At 33.1% G+C, this 21,278-nt stretch overlaps 1 protein-coding gene across 3 annotated transcripts in view; it reads right to left on the bottom strand.

Moving 5' to 3' along the window:
- The window catches only part of Appl (beta amyloid protein precursor-like), a 108,071-nt gene that overhangs the window by 45,717 nt on the left and 41,076 nt on the right, over positions 1-21,278 (bottom strand). The window lies entirely within an intron of this gene.

Here is a 21,278-nt window from a genome sequence, read left to right as displayed (position 1 = left end):
GCCCTTTTGTGCCCGTTTGTAACTTAGTTGTGTTTTGTAGAAGAAAATATATAGGTATCTTTATGATGAAAAATAAATATTTTACGTAATCATTTCGACTACAAGTTTTTGTTGTCGTCATAGAGATCATGTTGTATTCATTGATAAAAAATTATCATGTCCCTCTTCTAATGAATGTTAGTATAGTTTTCAACATTATTTAGATAAAGTAATATTGGGCCTATGTTTTTAGGTTCTAGTTGGACTATTTTTGAAATTAAATACTTAACATCTCTAATGGAAATGCAGCACATACTTCAATGTCCCGACTTTAGTTCAAGGTAATTTGAAAACATTTGATTCCAGATTCCCGCTAAAGAATGATTTTTTTTTCATTTTATCTCTTTAAGTTTTGAAAATATTTTTGACAACATTCATATGAAATGTGATATTTCTCATTTAAATTCTACAAATCTTCTTTCTTCGACCTCTACTCCTAGTTTATTTGAGGTCAGTGACTCCAGGCCGTCTAGGGTTTGAGCCTGTTCTGTCTCTTCGATCTTCTGTCTCTTGTATATTTTCCATGTCGCTTAGCTACGTGGCTGGTGGTCTGGCTTTATACTCGCATATAATATTACTATGTTTTATAGAAATTACACGACACTTTTACAAATACACGAATATCAACAGATAAAAGAGTTATTAGATGAAATACATCTAATGCTTCAGAACGATCAAGGAAGGTCTGCCGTACATATCATCGTGAAAACAATTTCCTAACAGAAACCATCCTATTCGGCTGACCTACATTCACCTTTCTCAAAAAATTGCTTCGATTATAACCCCGGTCCACTATTTACTGATACTTTATCTGTATTATTATATCATATAATAAAGTTACCAGGATCTACCTGTTCTACTACGTTAGCTTTTGATTAGATATGCAATGCATCAGTGTTACAGTGGAACGTTGAACTATTCATTCCAATCACGTTGCGGCTTTGTTGTAGTCGCGTCTCAAAATCACTTTCCGATTAGTTGGATGTATCTTATTACGACAAGTTTTGACAAACGAATTCAACTTTGAACCTTGAACTCAGGTAATAAAATATCAGAAAATCTGGAATAATTATCCCGAAATCCTCACGGGAGCGAAGCCGATCCACAGGAAGTTAACGCCAACAGGATCGCATTTCAGGAGCGGATGAGATGGCTATACCTATTTTAATTAAATTCCTCTCGCCTTAGTTCATTTCTCCACATTTCATAAAGTGAACGACAAACTTAATAAAATTCTATATAAGATCTGTCCAAAGAAGTACAGTCAACTACATGATAAAGAGACAAAAAACTGTTAAAATTAGTTAAACGTACTCAGTCGTTCCGAAAGGCTAATAGTTTGAAACTTTGAGAATTTGTAATTAAAAATTTGAAAAACTGCCTGTAACGAGGTTTAGATTTTTCATCACTAGGTATGTGGTGACAAAACTGGCGTGAATTTGCAATAAATTGGGATAGGTTTATGTGCTGTTGACTGTACCAGCATTCAGGAATCCAAATAACTTTTAATAATGGGGCATTTACTGCCTCCGCGCGATCAATTAAAGTTGGGTAGGATGTGATTGAAAATCTTTTTGAAAAAACTTAGGAAGAATGGAGAGATTTGAACAGGAATTTTCTTGTGATATTTATAGACTTTTCCATGAATGATCGTTATGTTACTTCCAATATTTTGTGCGACAAATGAATCTGGTATTTTTGGTGTATAACCAAAAATTCCAGATTTATAAATAAAGTTTTATGTTTGTGCTATTTTGCTACTGTTGCTATCGACAATATTTTTATTCAGGTATTTATAATATTTTTTGTTAAATAGATTACTTACTGTGATTTTTAATTAAGTTTATTTAGTTTAGTTGTAATTAAATAGTTTCTTAGGTCATGCTTATCTTTGTCATCCGAAAAAAATTTATATACAAAATTTCAGCTCAATCTATTGAAGATATTTGTTTCAAAATTGAGTTGTAAGATTGCAACCAAGACATAGTAACATTGCAAGAATGATAAAGACACAAAAGAAATTCGACTACAATAATAATTGGCTGATACGAAGAAATCAATCATAATTATATAAAAAAGAAAGATATAAAAGCATTCGTGGTATAAAGTTAAATAAAATATGAAAGCCAACACGACATTTTGTATAATATCCAGCTGCAAACATACAAGACACCTTTGTTTGACAATAAACATATATTACATAGCATAGAGGTTCGTGCAATATATTTTTCATACATTACCATATCATATGGGAAAATGAAAGAACTAGCCGTAGCGTGACAACGGCTCGACTCTAAATATTTTCTGTAGTTGTGGATGTGGATGGATATCGTGTACTGTTATAGTTTCGTGACTATAAGGGAAACTCTGTTTTATTTATCAAATATATATGTTTAACTGTAGTGATACGTATGTGCATATTCCTTGAATGCTAATAAAACTTCTCGATGTTTTGGCAAATAAAGGACAATAAAAACATGCAATTCAATATAACATGCAAAATTTTATACTAGATTTCATTAAAAAAATTGTAGCCCAGATAAATATCCCTTTTTAAAAATCCGCCTATATATTTTTATCTAATATTTTTTTATAAATCCATCATAATCGATTCAAAAAAGAACTTATTCTTTACAATATTTTTCCGAATTTAATGAGTAATCAACTCATATCGTGATTTTACAAAATGTAATCTACCTATAAAAATATATTTTATAATACAAATATTTATTCTAAAACCGCAGCATGTACAACAGAGAACAAAAGTTTTATCTTTGCGATGTTTTCGTTTATATTTCAGAGGTGGAGCAACTTTAGTCTACACTATGTTACTGCGCAGTATTTTGTGCACAGAGCTGACTCGGCTGGTAAAACCTAAGTTTGCCCGGTGAATCTAGTTCTGGTTTGTTTTGTTTGTTGTTGTTAGCTGTAAACATTGTAGTATGTGGCAGTAAACAGAATCATTGATATGTTAATAATACTTACGTATTTTTTATGTATATTCAGATAGGTACAAGAGGATCAGAATATATTCAACTATATTTAGGGCCTCTTGCTGATAAAGTATATGATTGTCTATATACAACACTAGATCCTGCTCGGGGCTTCGCTCCCGTGGGAATTTTGAGATAAAATATAGCCTATAGCAACCTTGGATAATGTACCATTCTAATGGTGAAAGAATTTTTGAAATCGGTTCCATATAGTTTCGAAGATTACCTGTCTCAAATATACAAACTAACAAACGCTTATTTTTTTATAACCATAGCATATACATCGAACGAAAATCGTTCAAAATTAAATTTTATAAGATAATCAACAATAACCAACGATAGGGCTATTTAGACAATCACATCAGGCGAATTTCTATTATTATTATCTGGCACATTACAATATAATATTTTATTAATAAGTGGTGAACAAACCCTAAAGAATGAAAAAAATGGTATAATCGGATTGAATATTCTATTAATATTATTTTAATATAATAATATACTTTTTCATTATACTATTGTTTGTTATACCCCCTATATCTCAGCCCCGTAAGTCCCGTTGGCATAGACAATGTGCAGAACAAAGAGAATTTTCAAAATTTTATTAAGCATCTGTTTATAGAAAACTTTTCTACTCAGAAGTTTGTTAATTTGATAACGCAAAGTTTAATGATATCGTAAGTTCGTTATGGCATAACTTTATTAGAGACATCGACAGATTTGGCCGTGGAATTAAATATTCATTTTCCTGCTGTTTATGGTATTTTGACCAATTAAAGTCGCATGAAATATATTTAAGTAAACTAAGTCTGCGCTTTTTATAATTGACTGAGCATCAATATATGGATAAATCAACACACATGTAATGAAAGATCTGAAGGTTTCTAAAGTTTATTTTTACCCGGACCCCGGCTTCAGACTAATGCAACCGAAAACAAGAATAGAGAGAATGATGAACAAATCTAGTTAAATGAAAAATATTTTGGAAAAAATTTATGATCTACATTTGGAACATTACACAACAACCTTAGTAGAAGGATGGGTTTTCTCGCGATTTTTACTCAAAATTAATTATATAAAAGTCTGTCTAAAGAACCGAACCTGCAGCCTACCAATTACTTATTATGAAACATCCCTTATACTTTACACCCTAGAGGGTTACAGGGTTACTTTAGGAAAATTATCCGAGAACAAAAATGCGGAAATCTCGGCAATAAGGTACTGAATTCATTACTAATGATACCGCGGAGGAGTGCTTAGCTCGCAGGGATTTTTTTATTCATCGTATATCGTTGGAATAATAGGCACTGCAAAGTTTGCACAGCGAGTATGTAGCTCTTTTATTTTATTTTTTTTTGCAGTTGCAATAGAAAACTATGAATATTAAAATGCTATTGCTAAAGTTTGGTTGGCTGAAGGGTGGTGCATTTAGTGCTGTGTCGGTGTCTTCACACTTCTTGATTCGCCGAGTTGACGAACTTATACGATAGTTTAGTTGTGTGTGAATATTTTTACTCAGTCATGTAAAATCTGAACTAAAATACTGGACTGATTTGGATGAAAGGCAAGTATAGAATACCACTTGCTGTTTACTGTTTTTTTGATACTTTTTTCCAGGGTACGTAACAAGATTTCAAAACATAGAGCTGGTTCAATAGAAGCAGAACAGAAATTCTAAATAAGATTTAAATTTGTTATCATAAGCTATTGCTTATGATAACAAATTTAAAACTTATTTAGAATTAAAATTAATGATCACTGAAAATGTTTTCAGCTCTATTGTTTTTGCCAAGACTTGTAACTTTGACTTTGTAATACTATGATTAATTCTTGCTAGAAATAAGATATAATTTTCGCGCTTCGCTAAAACAGACAATTAGCAAATCCAATTATTTAAATTGGTGGATGAAGGTACTACTTATACAAATAAGCAATAGAACAGTCAATACTTTATACCGTAAAACGACGTAAACATCTCATCCCAAGAGATGAGTAATTTTATTATATTTTCTTTATCAATACAACTCATATTTAACATAATTTGGTCGTATTCACTCTTAACTACTGACATATTATTCTTATATATTTGAATTTCAATAGTCAAAGACTTATTTGTGTCCAAAGCAAAACTAAAAACTACAAATGGGATGAATTTCTTGTTTCGAAATTAGATGAGTCTAGTCTCAGTAGATGGGATGAGTTCCATGGTATAAGTTTGAACGGGATGACTTGACCAAAGAGCCAAACTACAGCAATGAAGGAAATGATTGCTACGCTATAAACTGTCTACAATACTACTGTCTACGACATTTTGTAGCACAACCGTAGCACTTCTACGAACAGCGCTACGCCTAGCAAAATAACACTGGGAATTTCAGATGTTTATTTTACAAACCCACAACATTAACAAATGTCCTAGAGCGCAATAGCAATCAAACATTTCGTGGTTACCACACCAAGTACGCAGGAAATAGGTATTGTTAATTAAAAGGACAACGCAATTTAAGCTTTATCTCTAAAACAGTTAGGTTCAAATTTATTGTTTTCTATGCTAAGCCACATTTTGACATATGCAATTACATAAGTTCTATTAATTTGCGAACATTTTCGTGTGATTGAAACGAATAATACGATTATTATCAGAAAATAAACAGTGTAAGTATAAGATGGACATTTTTTATAATTTAAAGTGGCAAAATATAATTAACAATTATGTGATTCTTTTCTCGTCAATTTCTGATTAACTAAAAACAATAAGCACATTGGAATTATTTCTGCGATTAAGATACGTTAGGACATTTTATAAGATGTAAATTTTTAATTGTAACAGTTTTTAACCTTATTTTTGAAATTTCTTTTCCTGTCACATCACTCCGAGGCTACGAGGACGTAGCCTCGGAGTGACGTGGTATATATGATCGCTCTAATGTGATTACTATGCGTATACGCCACGCTGTATGACGCCAATGTGATGAAGGGTAGATAACACTTTATGCAGTCTTTGCATGACTGTGTATGATTTCAAAAAATATTGTAACATAATTTAGCATTTTTAACAATTTTAAACGTCAGTTTCTAAAATTCAGTAGAATAAAGAATTTCTAAGATTCTTAGAAAACTTGGCTTTAAAAAAATTTAGTCATAGAGAGAAGATTGCCTCGGAAATTCCTTCTTTCACTTACATGATCTAAGTAAATTTAATCTAAGTTACATTACACTTGTAATTTAAGCTGCAGATAGAACATCAGCGTGAATAATGTTTTAATACAACAACAACATTTTGCGTAAAACAGCGCGCAAGCACTAATATTAAGGTAACTCTGATATAAAATTACGTTCTTCTTTGAAAACAATTCCATTATTCCGGTTGAACAAATCTCTCTCTCCACCAAAGACAGACAGTTTTCATTATCAAAGGAGCTATTTTCTCTATTTAATTATTTATTTTCTTTCTTCACCATTAAGTGATTGATACTGTTGAAAAGTTTTCATTAGCAAAAAGCCAATGTTCTTTGTCTGGGTAAAAAAGAAGAAAAATAAAAAGGGCATGTTCCACTTTTAACTTGAGACTCCAAAGGCTTGCTTGAGAAATAATGAAGCAGGGAATGCAGGTTGGAAATTGTCCCCTGTTTTCTATTATGCAAAAATGTGTGTGCCATACTCATATTGTAGATAAAAAGGCGGGAAAAGCTTGTATGTGGTAAAAATGTGGCGCGTAAAAGCGAAAATGAGATTCGAAATTTGATTGAAAGAGAGACGAGATAGATCAACAACATAGCAGAGCATCGCTTTGTGAAATAGTAAAGCTTTAGCTTTGTAACGGTAAGTGTTGTTTTTAATTTTTTAGATTTTCTCTATGCACGAAGAATTTGTATCAGTATAAACTCTAACTATGATTTTCAGACATAGGAGAAGAATAAATGCATGCGCGCTGCAATTCACCACCAATAATAATAATTAATAATATTAATATATTTTAATATAATAATATATTAGGACAAATTACACAGATTGAGCTAGCCCCAAAGTAAGTTCGAGACTTGTGTTATGGGATACTAACTCAACGATACTATATTTTATAACAAATACATATATAGATAAACATCCAAGACTCGGGCCAATCAGAAAAAGATCATTTTCCATCATGACCCGACCGGGGATCGAACCCGGGACCTCTCGGTTCAGTGGCAAGAACCTTACCACTGCGCCACCGAGGTCGTGAAATGGCCATAACAATATACATTTTAATTATGGTTTGTCATGGGATAGTTTACGAATATATGCTCTAGTAATTCCAATCTGGATGGATTGGAATTACTATTGCACTATGGCTAGCGTAAACGAAAACATATCGAGCTGCACAAAAATTCATATGGAAAATGTATAATTTTCATTTTTCATATAAATTTAGTCGATAGCATTAAGGTTTCGTTCTCGTAAAAACTCGTGCCAGACTTATGTACATAATAATCCTTATCTACGCCCAGAATAAATAACATTAACTAAGTAAGAGCAATTGTGGTTAATTTGAAACCCTTCTCACATGAGGCTCACCGGAGATCTCCGACTATCCCTATACAGTAAAAACAAGTGCAGCAATAAAGCCAGAATATAACACAAATAATAGAAAATATAGAAAAGCAACTTTGTCAAGTATAAAAGCGTAAAAGATATTTTGGCTTAAGTTCACTCTCCTATCATGCACACGCCGACATCACTCGATCGCCATAATGTAATTTTTTCAATTTGCTTTTATACTCAATTTGCAAAATTTAATTTAATTTCAAAAAGTTTCTAATAGGTTAGATTTACACTGTAATATTAAAAAGACAGGCAAGTATCTGATTATGGAACATAAAACCTTATTGGCTTATAAAAATTTAGATATATTTATTATATTAACTTACACTAATAATGATATAAAATATTTTATTAAAATGTCAAGTGCATAAGAAATTGTAAGATGACGATTTAATATGGATAGATTTTTAAGTTAGTGATGGTTGTAGTATGCTGATTTAAATGCTTATCTCAGCAGACAAAAAATAAAGATAAAAAATAAGGATGGTGAAAATGAAGTTCTTCTGTAGTTTTTTTAATCTATGCCCCTGCTTCATCTGCTAAAACGCCCGGGACATCGCATTGACTATGTATGATAGTTCGCAACCTCGCAATGCGTGAACCGGGTATTCCAGAGTATTCCAGGTTGGATGTAATGGCACTGCATTAGGATAGCTTTGTAGTTTTACTATGTAAGCGACTTGTTAAATGATAGTACTGTTTTGTCACATTACTTAGTTAGTGATAAGGTGGAAATTTTCTGATTACCAAAAATTCAAAATACTTTATTCAACATAAGATGTTATACTCGTACAGGAAGCCAAAGCGTAAACGAAGAAGTGCCGTGACAACTCGTGAGTATATGTTTTCAGTAAAAATTACATTTTAAAAACAAAAATTGTGGTAGGTACATGAAAAAATAATATACTCGAACATAAAGCTTCCTTTTTGGATAACGTTTGAAAATAATATAGAGAGTTGTCATTTTAAATACCACAAAAAGTTTCTCAAACCTTACCACCTACAGGGTCATTTTGAGGACATTTGAGCCCGGTTCGGCACGGAGTATTGTTATAAAGTAATTTATTAGATTGTTTTCTTTTCACGAAGCTTGTTGCGTGTTTTCTTCTGTAAAGATTTGACGAAGCGCGTTGCGAATAAACTTCTACAATTGTTAATCAGCAACATGCCTCATGTTGCTTAAGACACAGCATGTTATAATCGTATGAAAGATGAATATATTTCTTAATAAAGTATTTATATCCCGGAAAATGTTTCTCTGCAATTGTATTTGTTAGCATTTGCAGATAAAATCAAGGGTGTTCCTCCCTTGTTGAGAGTGCAGAATGTTAATAACAAGCCATTGACCATTAGTAGCGAGGGTTGGAAGTTACGTTCCAATTTGTAATGTGGTTTATGAACACGAAACTATTTAGTTAAATATGTTTTACTAGGGCTTTAATATATATATAAATTTCTAAGGTAATTAATCGTAGGGCCCAACCTGAAACGATATTATCAAACTTAAAGGTTTAAACTTAAATGTTACTTGGGTAACTCGAGAAATTATAATAAATTTCTGTTCTAAAAATACATTAAACTTTTTTCTTTAATATAAATAGTCATTTTAAATAATATAAGTATTCGTAAATTGGAATTCAATATCTTTAAGCGAGAGTTTTTAAGAGTCCAAAAACAGAACGGTCAAAGTCTTGACATTTAAACATATCTCCGGCAACGATAACGATTCTAATGTTACATATAAAAATTGACTCGTAAATCCTCACATACGACAGAACCCCAAATAATAAAAATAAATTTTTAAAATAATCAATAAATACTTTACGTGCTAAAGAAGCTGTATCATACTATAAAGTAGGCAAGCATTTTATATTGGGTCCCTTCTCACGCAACTCGATGAAAAAGGCGTTTTCGTGTGAGATGAAAGTTACGTTCCAATCCAGACAGCTAAGTTTTTGCGATATCGACCATAAATGACAAAAAAGTTAAAGTTGACCCTAACGTCTGGTCAAGTTATAAAAGTAAATAAATTAATAAATTTAAATAAATATAATAACATAAACACGTTGTGATAAACTAAATACTATACACACAAGTGGCAATTAGATTTTTGTGAATTTATCCTCTAGATGTCAAGAAAACGAAAAAGTCTATGTCTTGTTATTCTGTTAGACCAAATTAGTCTTGCTTTAAAAAGTACTTTCAACAGATATCTTCATAAGTTAATCAATTGTACTTTCTAGTATAGATCATAAGAGCAGGACTCTGCCTTATGGGATATTTGGATTATGGGATAAGCTATCTACTTAAAGATCAAAGCTGTTGCATTAAAATAATAAAATTATATCTATTCAAAAACAAAATATAGTTATCCAGCCGATCCCGTTTCTTTTATCTATGATGACGCCTAATTCTAGGAAAAACTTAGCTGCGAACCATCAATCGTTGTAACTGTTACAAATGGACACCGAACGCCACAAAAACGTGGCGAAGTAACTCCTAGTGCCATTAACATCAACAGTTTTCCGTATTGTTGTCTGAACAAAGGATTCCGCACAATGGACAAGGACAACGAACTAAACAGTTGGCTACATTTTAGGTTGGTTTAAACTTCCGTAATTGATGGGATCAACATTTATCTTAGACAATAAATTATAATTTAACTTATTGCCTACAACCTGCCGAATACATTTTTTGCACTTAATATTAACAGATTTTATACATTAATGTATATTTTTGCTAGTGTAGGTACCTTTAGGTTAGTAGACTAGAGTTTTGTAATATAATGAACTACCTGTTTCCTACAACTCCGCTCGCGGCAAAATATATCGGGTGCGTTTGCTATACAATTCTTGGTCTTTGGGAGTAAAAATAAAAAAAAGCCTATATTCTAGCCTATATACTCGATCTCGACTCTTTACCTATATATTCCAAATTTAATCAAAAACGGTATCAGAGAGCACAAGAGCTAGTTGGAACAGCTTCCCAACTCATCCTACTTGCAAACACTCCCGGCTCATCCCCGTCCAGGAAGGCGCGACGTTGTAATCTGGTTAACACGGCTACATAAATCCCTTTATAATAACCTCTCACAGTGGGACGCCACGGGAAGCCTGTTTGCTGGATTAGGGTTGTGAAGTGTGAACACTGATTGATATATCTATATTACTTTAGACCCCGCATTGTTTTATGCACAGTAGCGCCATCTACTTTATAAAGCACACAATACAATTGATTGTTTAGACTTTTTGACCAAATCCTACAAGAATCACGTATTTTCTGGATAAAAGTGTGTGTGTTGCTTGAAATTATTAAAAAGTAAAACAAGTGCGATACTTAGTAGGCATCGTACTACAAAATCATCCTATGTCATAATCCAAGGTATCAGTTACCTTAATACTAAATTTCTCCTTTGAGCGTGAATAATTAACAAACATACACACAAATTTGCGCCTTTATAATATCAGTGAGATTAAGCAGCACATTTGAACGAAAAAGCCTTTGTCGCCTTCAGTTTCAAAGGAAGTCCCATTTTCGAAAATTATCCTGGATACCCACGTATACTTTACAGTTATTTTTGATACATGTCATTATCGAATTTCTCTGTAAAGAATCACATAGTACTAATATTACACGTGTTTCCGCCAACGCAATTTTGCATTTATACAAAAGTTACATAATTTGATTATATTTACTGAATAACGATATTTTTTATTTTATCTAATGTGTTATTTTAAATGAGTCATAAATAAATGTAAATAATGGCGATTAACTCAAAAACGTCATACATATTGAAGAAACATCTATGTTTCGCTCAGTAATAATTGTTTCTAAAAAAAATGTAACAACCCTAATCGGACTTGAATCTGCTCATTCTTATTCTCTCCGATTTCACCACGTTTCGTAAACTGAGACTCGCATTTTGAGACTTAAGAAGGCAGAGCCTCCAATTTGTAATGAAGTACCTCATGCCAAATCTTCACAAATATGGGTCGTTCATTATAATTAATGTATTTCTGGAAATAGGCGAAATCACAGTTCAGATTTCAGTATAAATCCGCAACGCGCTTCGTCAATAAATGTACAGAAATAAATGCGCCACACGCTTCATCAAAATATTCGGCGAATCTTTGACTTTATACAAATAACATTTATAAAATTCGCGGAAAATCGCGGTGCGGTATAAGGTATTGGAATAAATATAATAGGAAAATGCTGTCAACTAAATATAGATGTTCCGAGATTTTTTTTTATTTGTGCTATCATATATTCCCCAGGTTATTCTACAAATACTACTTAAATTACCTTTTTCAGGTCAGCACAAAAGTCAACGTTTTTTTAAAATACATGCGTAGTAATAATCAATGTACGTACATATACGCCGTATATGGGGTATTCACAAAGTAAATACATATATACATACAAAGTAAGATACGGTATATCCTTTGCAAAGTTTCAAGTTTATAAAAGGGGTGCTCGTAAGGTTTTCGTATTCGTTACCGACTACTTTTTAGAAGTGTTTTTATTCACTTGAAACTTCACATGAAGAATCTACTCAAGGTGCCGTATCTTACCACTTCGTATATATAAACACCTTGGGTATTCACCACTAGCTTCCCGACCCGGATATAGCTCCCAAGGGGCCCGTGTCGCACCAACTTTGGGATTCCCTGCAACACCCTCCCTTCGAATAAACACCAATTACAGGAAAAACCACGAGTTGACTCATTCATTTGGAGGCTCATTTATTGGGCTGATTTTATTATCTTGATTTTCGATTTAGTAATTTATAACCTAATTGTTTTGATACAGAAATGGCATAAAATAATAGATGCCCAAACATATGTGTATGACTACTATAGACTTACGAGTATATTGTGTTAAGTAAAAGCGATAGCCAATCGGCAAAAGGGTCACTACAAATCAATGGACCACACAGATATCTAGGAACGCGACAAATTAGTGGAAAAATAGTAAAAATTTTACGTCCGCCGTAAAAGTGATGTAAAATTGACTCTGAATCGGCGATTTTGCACAATCAAATATCGGAAATCGAATCAAGAATGTCATTTGAAATTCAAAGTCAATATACAGAGAGAGTTAGAATTTAAGTTTAAAGCTGTAAACTTCAATTAAAATATCAGCAACTCCAATATTTTCATGCGCCTACAACTAGTAAAAAGTCGCACAAAAAAGTTTAAATTAGGCCAGCGGACATGGCAACACTGTCAAATTTCATTCCATTAAGCTACCAAGAGTACCAGAGCCGCAGGAGCGGGCAGGAGTTAATTCGCGGTTACATTCCTTTCGCTTATTTTGTCTGCTATGGGAAGATAAGGGCGCACTCCTATTTCATTCCTAATGGCTTAATAGCCCTTGGGGCGCGTGTGGGCTCCGTGCTGCGCAGTAAATAAATCGTTTGTGTCCTTACCCTTATCTTTGCAGATAAAAAATAAATAAAGGTAGCTTTTATCGGTTCAGAAATAAGGGCAAGTGTAAGATTGTTGAAGAATTTACAGGATCGAATTAACGTCTTTTTTATCCTGAAAAATATACTACTTACGGAGTTTTCAAACTTTGAGATAATTTAAAACTTGTTTATAGAGCTATAAACTGGAATATTACCACATATTCATTTCATTTTATAATTAATAATTTTATACATAATTTCAAAGTATACTTTACCGGGCTAATTAGAAGTAAGAATAGTAAAATACTTTATTATCAAACAAAAACTACAATTTTAAAATCGTAAACAACGCTAATAAATGCGAAGGCGCTATGAGGCACGTAGTCTAAAACTCGGACGCAGCTCATAGAACGTCATAAAAAACGAAATACGCTCATACATATATGAGATCTTGCTTTGGCCGGGGGGTATCCGGTCCCATAGTGGTCATACAAAATTTATAAAGCCGGGTTTATACTGCAATAACCCGAAGTGCGAACTTACGTCACGTTTTGCGCTCCCTCGAGACTGATGCCTGTAATTTTGGTGATGTCAAACTTGGTCTCGCCGGAATACTGTATTTTGATGGTTATCATACAACTGCTTGCTTGTTTCTGTGTTGTAACATTTAGTATTACATTTAGTATTTTCAAAAAAATAAGGCCTATGCTCCGAAGTGGGCAGAAAAGCGCTGTAATTAAGGTGATAATTTGTTATTATTGAGAATAAAACTATCAGCTGATTGCGTATTTATGAAACTTTTTTTTATTGGTCTTCCTAAAAATTGTACTTGTGTTTCTCCTACCACTCCAAAATAACATAAATGTTGGATGTATTTTATTGTAGATAAAAATGTGTCTTTTGCCTTGTGTAATAATGTAAGCCCTAATACTAATCGATGGCAAAAAATCTAAATCATAATAATTATGTTGTTTTGTTGATTAATAAACCTGTAAAAGTATATAAACATTGCCATCGATTAATATACATATAACACATATAAACGATGCCTTAAATCTCAATTATTTAAGACTCCTTTTGTCTACAAAGAAATTTCTAAAGAGCTAAAAGTATTTTTCTCGATCAGCAAGCACTGGATTGTTTTAAGAATTACTTAAGGGTTTTCCCGCCTAAATTCTTACTGAGTAGCCTCTTTGAACTTACCTGCAAAAAAAGAAGTAATATCATTAGAAAACATATAACGAATATATGTAATAAAATCTTCACGAGTAAATATTGTATCCACAACTACTTTCTTCAGCTAAATATATGTAAAAAAGAAACTTAATTATTCAATGAATAACTCATTTCAATTCTATGATTTTTTTACTTGACTACTACTTTAATTGCACGAATCGATAATTTACTAGTATAAACCTGCCAAAAGCGGTTTTACGCGCCAGTGGTTACCTTTGAATAACTCGTGTTACGTCGTGTTGTTTGCTTAAAATATTCTAAAAGACAATTCGTTGTAACACTGAATTTTATTAGTATATTCAAGCAACGTATTTTCCTTATTTCCATTCAGGACCGAGTCCCGTTACAAAACATTTTACTGTGTTGAAACTCGAGGGGCTTTGGTAAGGCGCGAAAATTAGTTTATAACACGGGGAAATTTAAAATAGGCCTTGAAGCCGTTTTCCCGTGTCACGCAGAAACATCTTCATTTAATAACATATTTTGTGTAATATTATTTTATAGAAAAGTGGTTACCGTGATTGAAGCATAAATAGGTGGATTTATTTTGTCAATATCGTTTTGATTTATAAATAAAAAACCAAGTGCGATTCTGACTCGGCCATGATGGGCTTTTTGTAATTTTTAAATGCCTCTGAATACTTTTTTTATATTATTTTCGTCGGCGTGATCTAAATAAACTATTTCAACAATCACAAAAAGTTTTGTAAAGCCCTTGAGTTCCTTTAGCAAACAACCCTGGAGCCTTCCTCTAACCTTCTCAAAAGAAAAACTTATGTCAAAGAACCAACATTCTCAGAATACGTTTGTTCACAAAGAATGAACTCGGAATGAGAAACTCTTCTAAATTAGTTACGTTTTAACGATCTTAATGATAATACCTAATTCAGCCTTTTAAGCAAAAAATATTAGTTTTCCACCGAAATTATGAGAGCTAAAGGTGGAATATAATGTTTTCTATTTCGTGTAAAGTCAGTTTTAATAAATAAAACGTTGATGGCAAAAGATGAGTAGAAATAATTTAAAATATAAAAGGTTATCTTTAAAAAAGGATATCTATTCTAAACATTCGGAATTCAAAATGTTTATTTTTAATATTTTGAATTTCGAATGTTTAGTACAGAATATCTATTGCACCTTATCCTATTCAATTATTTCAAATTCCGATTAATTTATTCAACAGTGTTTAATTATTTAAGCATACATGGGCACTCATCTAATTTGTCAAGAAAACAAAAACTATCATTGTATTGCATGTGCTGGTGTTTTTTGGAAATATTTTTGTACCTAACCACATAACCGAAGACCTGTTTGAACTCGTCTATGCTAGCACACCTGTTTGCTGACCTCAATTCAATTATGCCGAGCCAGACAACCCACAGTTATCCCGAAGTTAGGAATGCTCTTAATCAACTTGAACTAAGATATATTTGCGTTATTAGCGTCAAAGGCATTAGTTACCGGCGCTGTCGTCCGCGAGGAATAAATCAGTTAGTTCGGGGAATACTTCAGTGGTGCAAACTTAATTATAATTAGAATTTGTTTACATACATACTTTACTATTAATATTATATACTTTACTTTTATTATTATACTTTCATTAGTAAGTATGTATGAAATTTGAACGATCGTACGCAAATTTCAGAACATGTCAGAACTTTGTTCTTGTCTGCAATTTCAATGTCTGCCTATCCTCAGCCATAATTTTGTCCAATCATTATAGATAGCAAAGGAATAGAGATTACTTTTCTTCATAAATGTTGACTTTGTCAATACGATTATTTCCTCGCAAATATTCGTGATAACTCCACGAATCCTTGGAATATGAAGACCTTCCACGGCTCGAGGTTAACAAGTTACAAGTCGTCGTGACCTACTTTCTATTGAGACATCTGCTCTAAAAGTTTCTATTCGTACGTTCCTACAGGCTTTAGCCCGGGGATCAGTTTTCTTAGAAATGATAAGAAAATCCATATACTAAAGTTATAAATATTAAAGTTCGAATCCTACTCGCGCCACATGAATTTGTATATCAAACTGATTAAAAATCTGACACCAGTTGACAATAATAAACTCTAAAAAAATAAAGTTAAAATGTGGTTATGTGTCCTTCTTTCACATCAAAAAAAAAGATACTTACGCGATACAATTTTGAGAAAAAAAAACAACTAGAAAATTGTACAACATATTCCTATTCGAAATCGTATAATTTAAACTACAAACTTTGTGAACTACAAATATCGCAACTAGCTAACCCATCAATCCTCAATCCTTCTACAACATCAATATAGAGTTTCCTAACAGCTGTATACCATTATATTCTACTCCCAATCCAATATCGGATCAAAGCCTTCCGTGAAAAACGTCACAGTGTCATATATACATTCGATTACTCTGCGTCCTAGGTAAGCGATGATATGTTGCATAAGTGACGCCGTGCTTGTAGCTATGCTGCACAGCTTAACTGATTACAGTAACTCCTAAACCTGTAGTAATTACGACAAAATCCGTGGTGTAGTGGTCACCACGCTCATCCGCTACCTGGAGGTCCTGGGTTCGATTCCCAGCGCGGGTAAATATTTATACCTGTGATATTTGTCTGCGGTTCTGAGTGTTGGGCCGATTCTGTATTTCTGTCCATCGGACCTGCGATACAAGCTTATTGCCTTTAAGCGTTGTCCATTTGTCCATTATTATATCTTAAGTAAAAGCACCGTGTCTTGCAGCTTTTGTCGCTCAACCAAACCGGGCGGGTTTGCCCGTTATTGCGAGTGATCCCGATAAAAACATTACCATACATTGACTGCCGCAGTTTACGAGCAACATAGGCGACGCTTCGTATAAACTTTACTGCCATTTGGTTACACTATTGTTGGTTGTGCTGATAAAAATGTCGTAATAGTTAGTAAAAGATGTATGTGTGTATGTTTGTTATCCTTTCACGCAAAATCTACTAACGGACGGAGTGTTACGTAAGACACACAGTACATAGGAAGAATATAACCAGGAATAACACATAGGGTATTTTTTATCCCGAAATTCCCACGGGAGCGAAGCTCCGGGCCGCAGCTATATGAATAAATCAATGCCGTACTTGCTGTCTGTCCTTATGGATATATTTACGGATTTTTCCAATAGACAGTGTGATTCCTGAGAAAGGTTTAAGTGTAAAATGTATTACGGTTAACACAGAAAAACCATTGCAGCATTCGAATCAATAAATTATTGTATTGAAGGTAAAAACATGATGTTTGAGTAAGTGCCATATCTACTACTAATAAATCGATAACAAATTGTTTCATTATGTACTTAATTACAGTAGCCGAGTAGTTCTCCTATCTACTCTGCTAGCATCGTTCTATATTGAACCCTAACTTAACCAACTGATGGTGGAAATTACTTTGCAAACAGAGCATGTCCCTGAATTGCCTACGGCTGTAAGGTCGAACGTAAACTTTACCTTCCCTCGATAGAAACAGTACTTTTATTGGCACAAGGCAAACGTAATGATAGTTTCAAATACATTTTACTTAGGCCAATATAAATAACTAAAATTGCACTCAACCAACTGAGCTTATTCAGCTTCTAGACACTCAATTCACCCCCAGTAAGTTCGTGACTGGACTAACCCTACTCAATAATGCAATAACGAAGCCTTAGTGGCATAAGTTAAACTGCTGATTTTAAAATACATATCAAGACTTCGAATCTAAACAGCGAAGATTTATTTAAAAAATTAATACACCTATCTGAATTCAAATAAGTTCATTAGGCGAGAGAAGAGCCTGACAAATTGAATCAATACGTTGAGCCAAGTATGGATTCTTTTTGAAACGACATCGGCGCTCACGAAAATACCATGATTGAACAAAGCCACCTAATGGCAGCCAATAATACAGATGTTCGCTATATCAAAGGAAGAAGATTTAAAATGGCCCATCATTCGGCTCTGGTAAATGTAATATACTTTTTCATTGTGATCTGACAGCGATGGATGTCAATTCAACAAGACAGCGAAGGAAATGGCCTCGTTTGATAGAAAAAGGAGGGCCTTTTAATGCCATCCGAAGATACAGCCACTGAACTCTTCGATGTAAGAGGAATGTTTTTTGTGTGTGAATTATTGGCATTTTCACGCTTAAGGACTGAATTATTTCTTTCATTGAATTCGCATAGGCTTGTTCTATATATACAGATTTTATAGGCATTGCCATAGTATAAAAATAAAGCAAGAAAACACTTGTTAAGCTGGACGTTAAATATAAGACATGACATGAATTAAAATTACATTCAAATAAACAATCGCATTCTATAATTACCACGCTTTGATCATTCCAAATTTATTATTTCTATATCGAGCGGGACGTCCATCCTTGCTGGATGCTAACGCTCGAATGAGCGCTCGGCCACCTGTGAGCATCTAAATGGCACGCCCTTTGCGTCTACCCGCATTCTCCTCGTGTCTATTGAGATAAATTGGGCAGTCAGTAATGGCCCACATACTAGTGTGCATACCTAAATTCACATTACGTTTGTATATGTTTCCTTATGATACTAGAGACATTCTGATTATATGTGAATTTCAAACTCGAAATCCAGTACCAAAAACACAATAGAGCAGAAGTTTATTAGACGATAAATATTATTAAACCTAAAGTGGCCTGCAAAATGATTGATTTTCTAATTAATTTCAGAATACCTTTCAACTTATTTGTGAATAAAAGTTCTTTTTATCGCTAAGCACCCATAGTTTATGAGAAATGACATGAGTGTTGGGACTGACAGGCTTTTGTGCTGAAACTTTTATAACTATGTGATTAATTGACGTCTTCTGAAGTGGCTTCTGAATACGCTTAACTTTGAGACTGTTGGCTACGAATTTCTACAAAGTTAGCAGAGATAGCAGAGCTCATGGGTGAAAATGAATGGAAAATCTTTTATTCTACAACTTTTATTCAGCAAACTTTAATATGTAAATCTTTCTTTTGTTTCGGCATGATTGAAAATATCCAATATTCTTCATATTATTCCAATATATTATATGTATGTTTATTTAAATCAATCGTTTCTCTTTAAATTAATGTATTTATTTTTTACTATGGTTGAACTCTATATTATAAAGGTGGTATCAGTATTTACCTTGCCCGACCTAACATACCTGACTTCTTATTTTTTTATACAACCGGAAATTCAATCAGAATCTAAAATTGTCAATAATGTAATCAAAAAATAATAATTTTAGACACGAGCATAATAAGTTTTTTTAAATTTGTATTGTAAAGATATTTTCTTACATTTTTTTATATTATGTTCAACAAACCTATTTGTATATCACCCTATATTGCGTGTATGTATATAATGAATACACACAATGTAAACGGACATTCTAAGGAAAGGGTAAATATAGTGCATAGTACAATGTTGAAGCAAATGCAATTGCGTTCACTATCAAGTGACATATATTGACCTGGCGAGCTGGCAGATGCAATCCTATCCCGGTCAATCTCCTTGTTTACACTGAATATAGACATATGCATGCCTTGTGTACTGGCTCTTGTTTACTTAAGTTCTCCTGGTATCTGTATTGTGTGTTTATCTCGCGCTTATTTCTTTTAATAAGATTAAAAGACAGACATTAAATCATGCTTGGTATCCAACCAGAAAATTTAATTTGTGTTTTATTTTCATCTCGTATCTATTCTTCTTAGATTTTCATATTCACAAGATTGTATAATGATCCAGCGTTGTAACTTTGATTAGCAGTTATTACATTCTTATACAGAAAATTACATAAATTTACAGGAGGTGCTCCCAAGACCTAGTTGGCTCTCACAATTGCACCAAAAAAATATATTATTAATTGATTTGAAACCATTAAGAGTCCCACGGATGAGCAAAGGCACTTGATGGCTCACAAATAATAGGCAGTGAGATTAGTTGTGTATAGCTATTTCTTTATTTTCTTGGTCGCTTATTTGTATCATCCTACACTCGATGTATTACAATGTTCTCAATCACAATAATCATAACCACGAACGTCTTACTTACGTGGTAATATAACAAGCTACGGTCGTTGCGTCGGTTCCTTTTCATCAAGTGCGTGAAGAATATGATAATGTTCTGATGGATACGAATATGGTAATGTTTTTATGACACATAAGGCAAAGGCGATGTGCGCGGTGACATCTAACTGGAACTGGGCGAACCCACGCTGGCTCCCACGCAGTCTCCATGCTTTCTTTACCTACCTTTATAAATGTATATATTAGTATATACTTTATATATTAGTATATACATTATTAAAGACCGCCAATTAGTAATGTATATTATCCTAAATTGTAGCTCTGATAAATATTATTCAATTTAAAATGTTACGTGAAAAACTGCCTGTGAATATCTCATTTCTGGATAAATGATTTGATTTGAATAAAGAAATAATTTTGATATTAGATTTTGCCAATTGGACTTGGTATTTTCAATCTTCATTCGACCAGACGTACACCATTGATGAATTCGGAGTGAGAATTCAGGCAAGTAAATATTTCTTTCTTATCGAGTGTGTTATTGCTAACACTGGCATCAGATTTTATTAAAGTAGCCTAAAGGTGTCTGACATGACTTTTAGGACTTCCCGCCAACTTCTAGTTGTAAGTAGTAAATAAAAAACAGTGTTACATTTTGAAGAAAAAATAAAGACCTGACTAAAATTGTGTCTCAACTACTCTACATTTCTGACTTACCTATGACTAAACGAGGCACAAATCCAGGCAAACCGGTCTAATGCTATTCAGAAAGCTAGACTAGACTATATTCCCACACGCTGTTTGTCAAAGCTGGAACGTGATATTTAACTAGTTTACTTGAGTGAGTACTGTAGATCGAGTTTGAGTTACTTGTTTAACTACAGGCCATATTAAAGTGATTGATTAGAAAAGTTATATTTAAATGTAGAAGTTTAGAATTAAAACGCAGATACTTATTTGTCAAGTTGAGCATAAAAACTATCGTAGGGTTAGAGA

The sequence above is a fragment of the Plodia interpunctella genome, chromosome 12 (genome assembly GCF_027563975.2).
Source record: "Plodia interpunctella isolate USDA-ARS_2022_Savannah chromosome 12, ilPloInte3.2, whole genome shotgun sequence".
Lineage (NCBI taxonomy): Eukaryota > Metazoa > Arthropoda > Insecta > Lepidoptera > Pyralidae > Plodia > Plodia interpunctella.
Note: the sequence above shows the minus strand (reverse complement) of the source record. Positions and strands in the feature narration are given on the sequence as shown.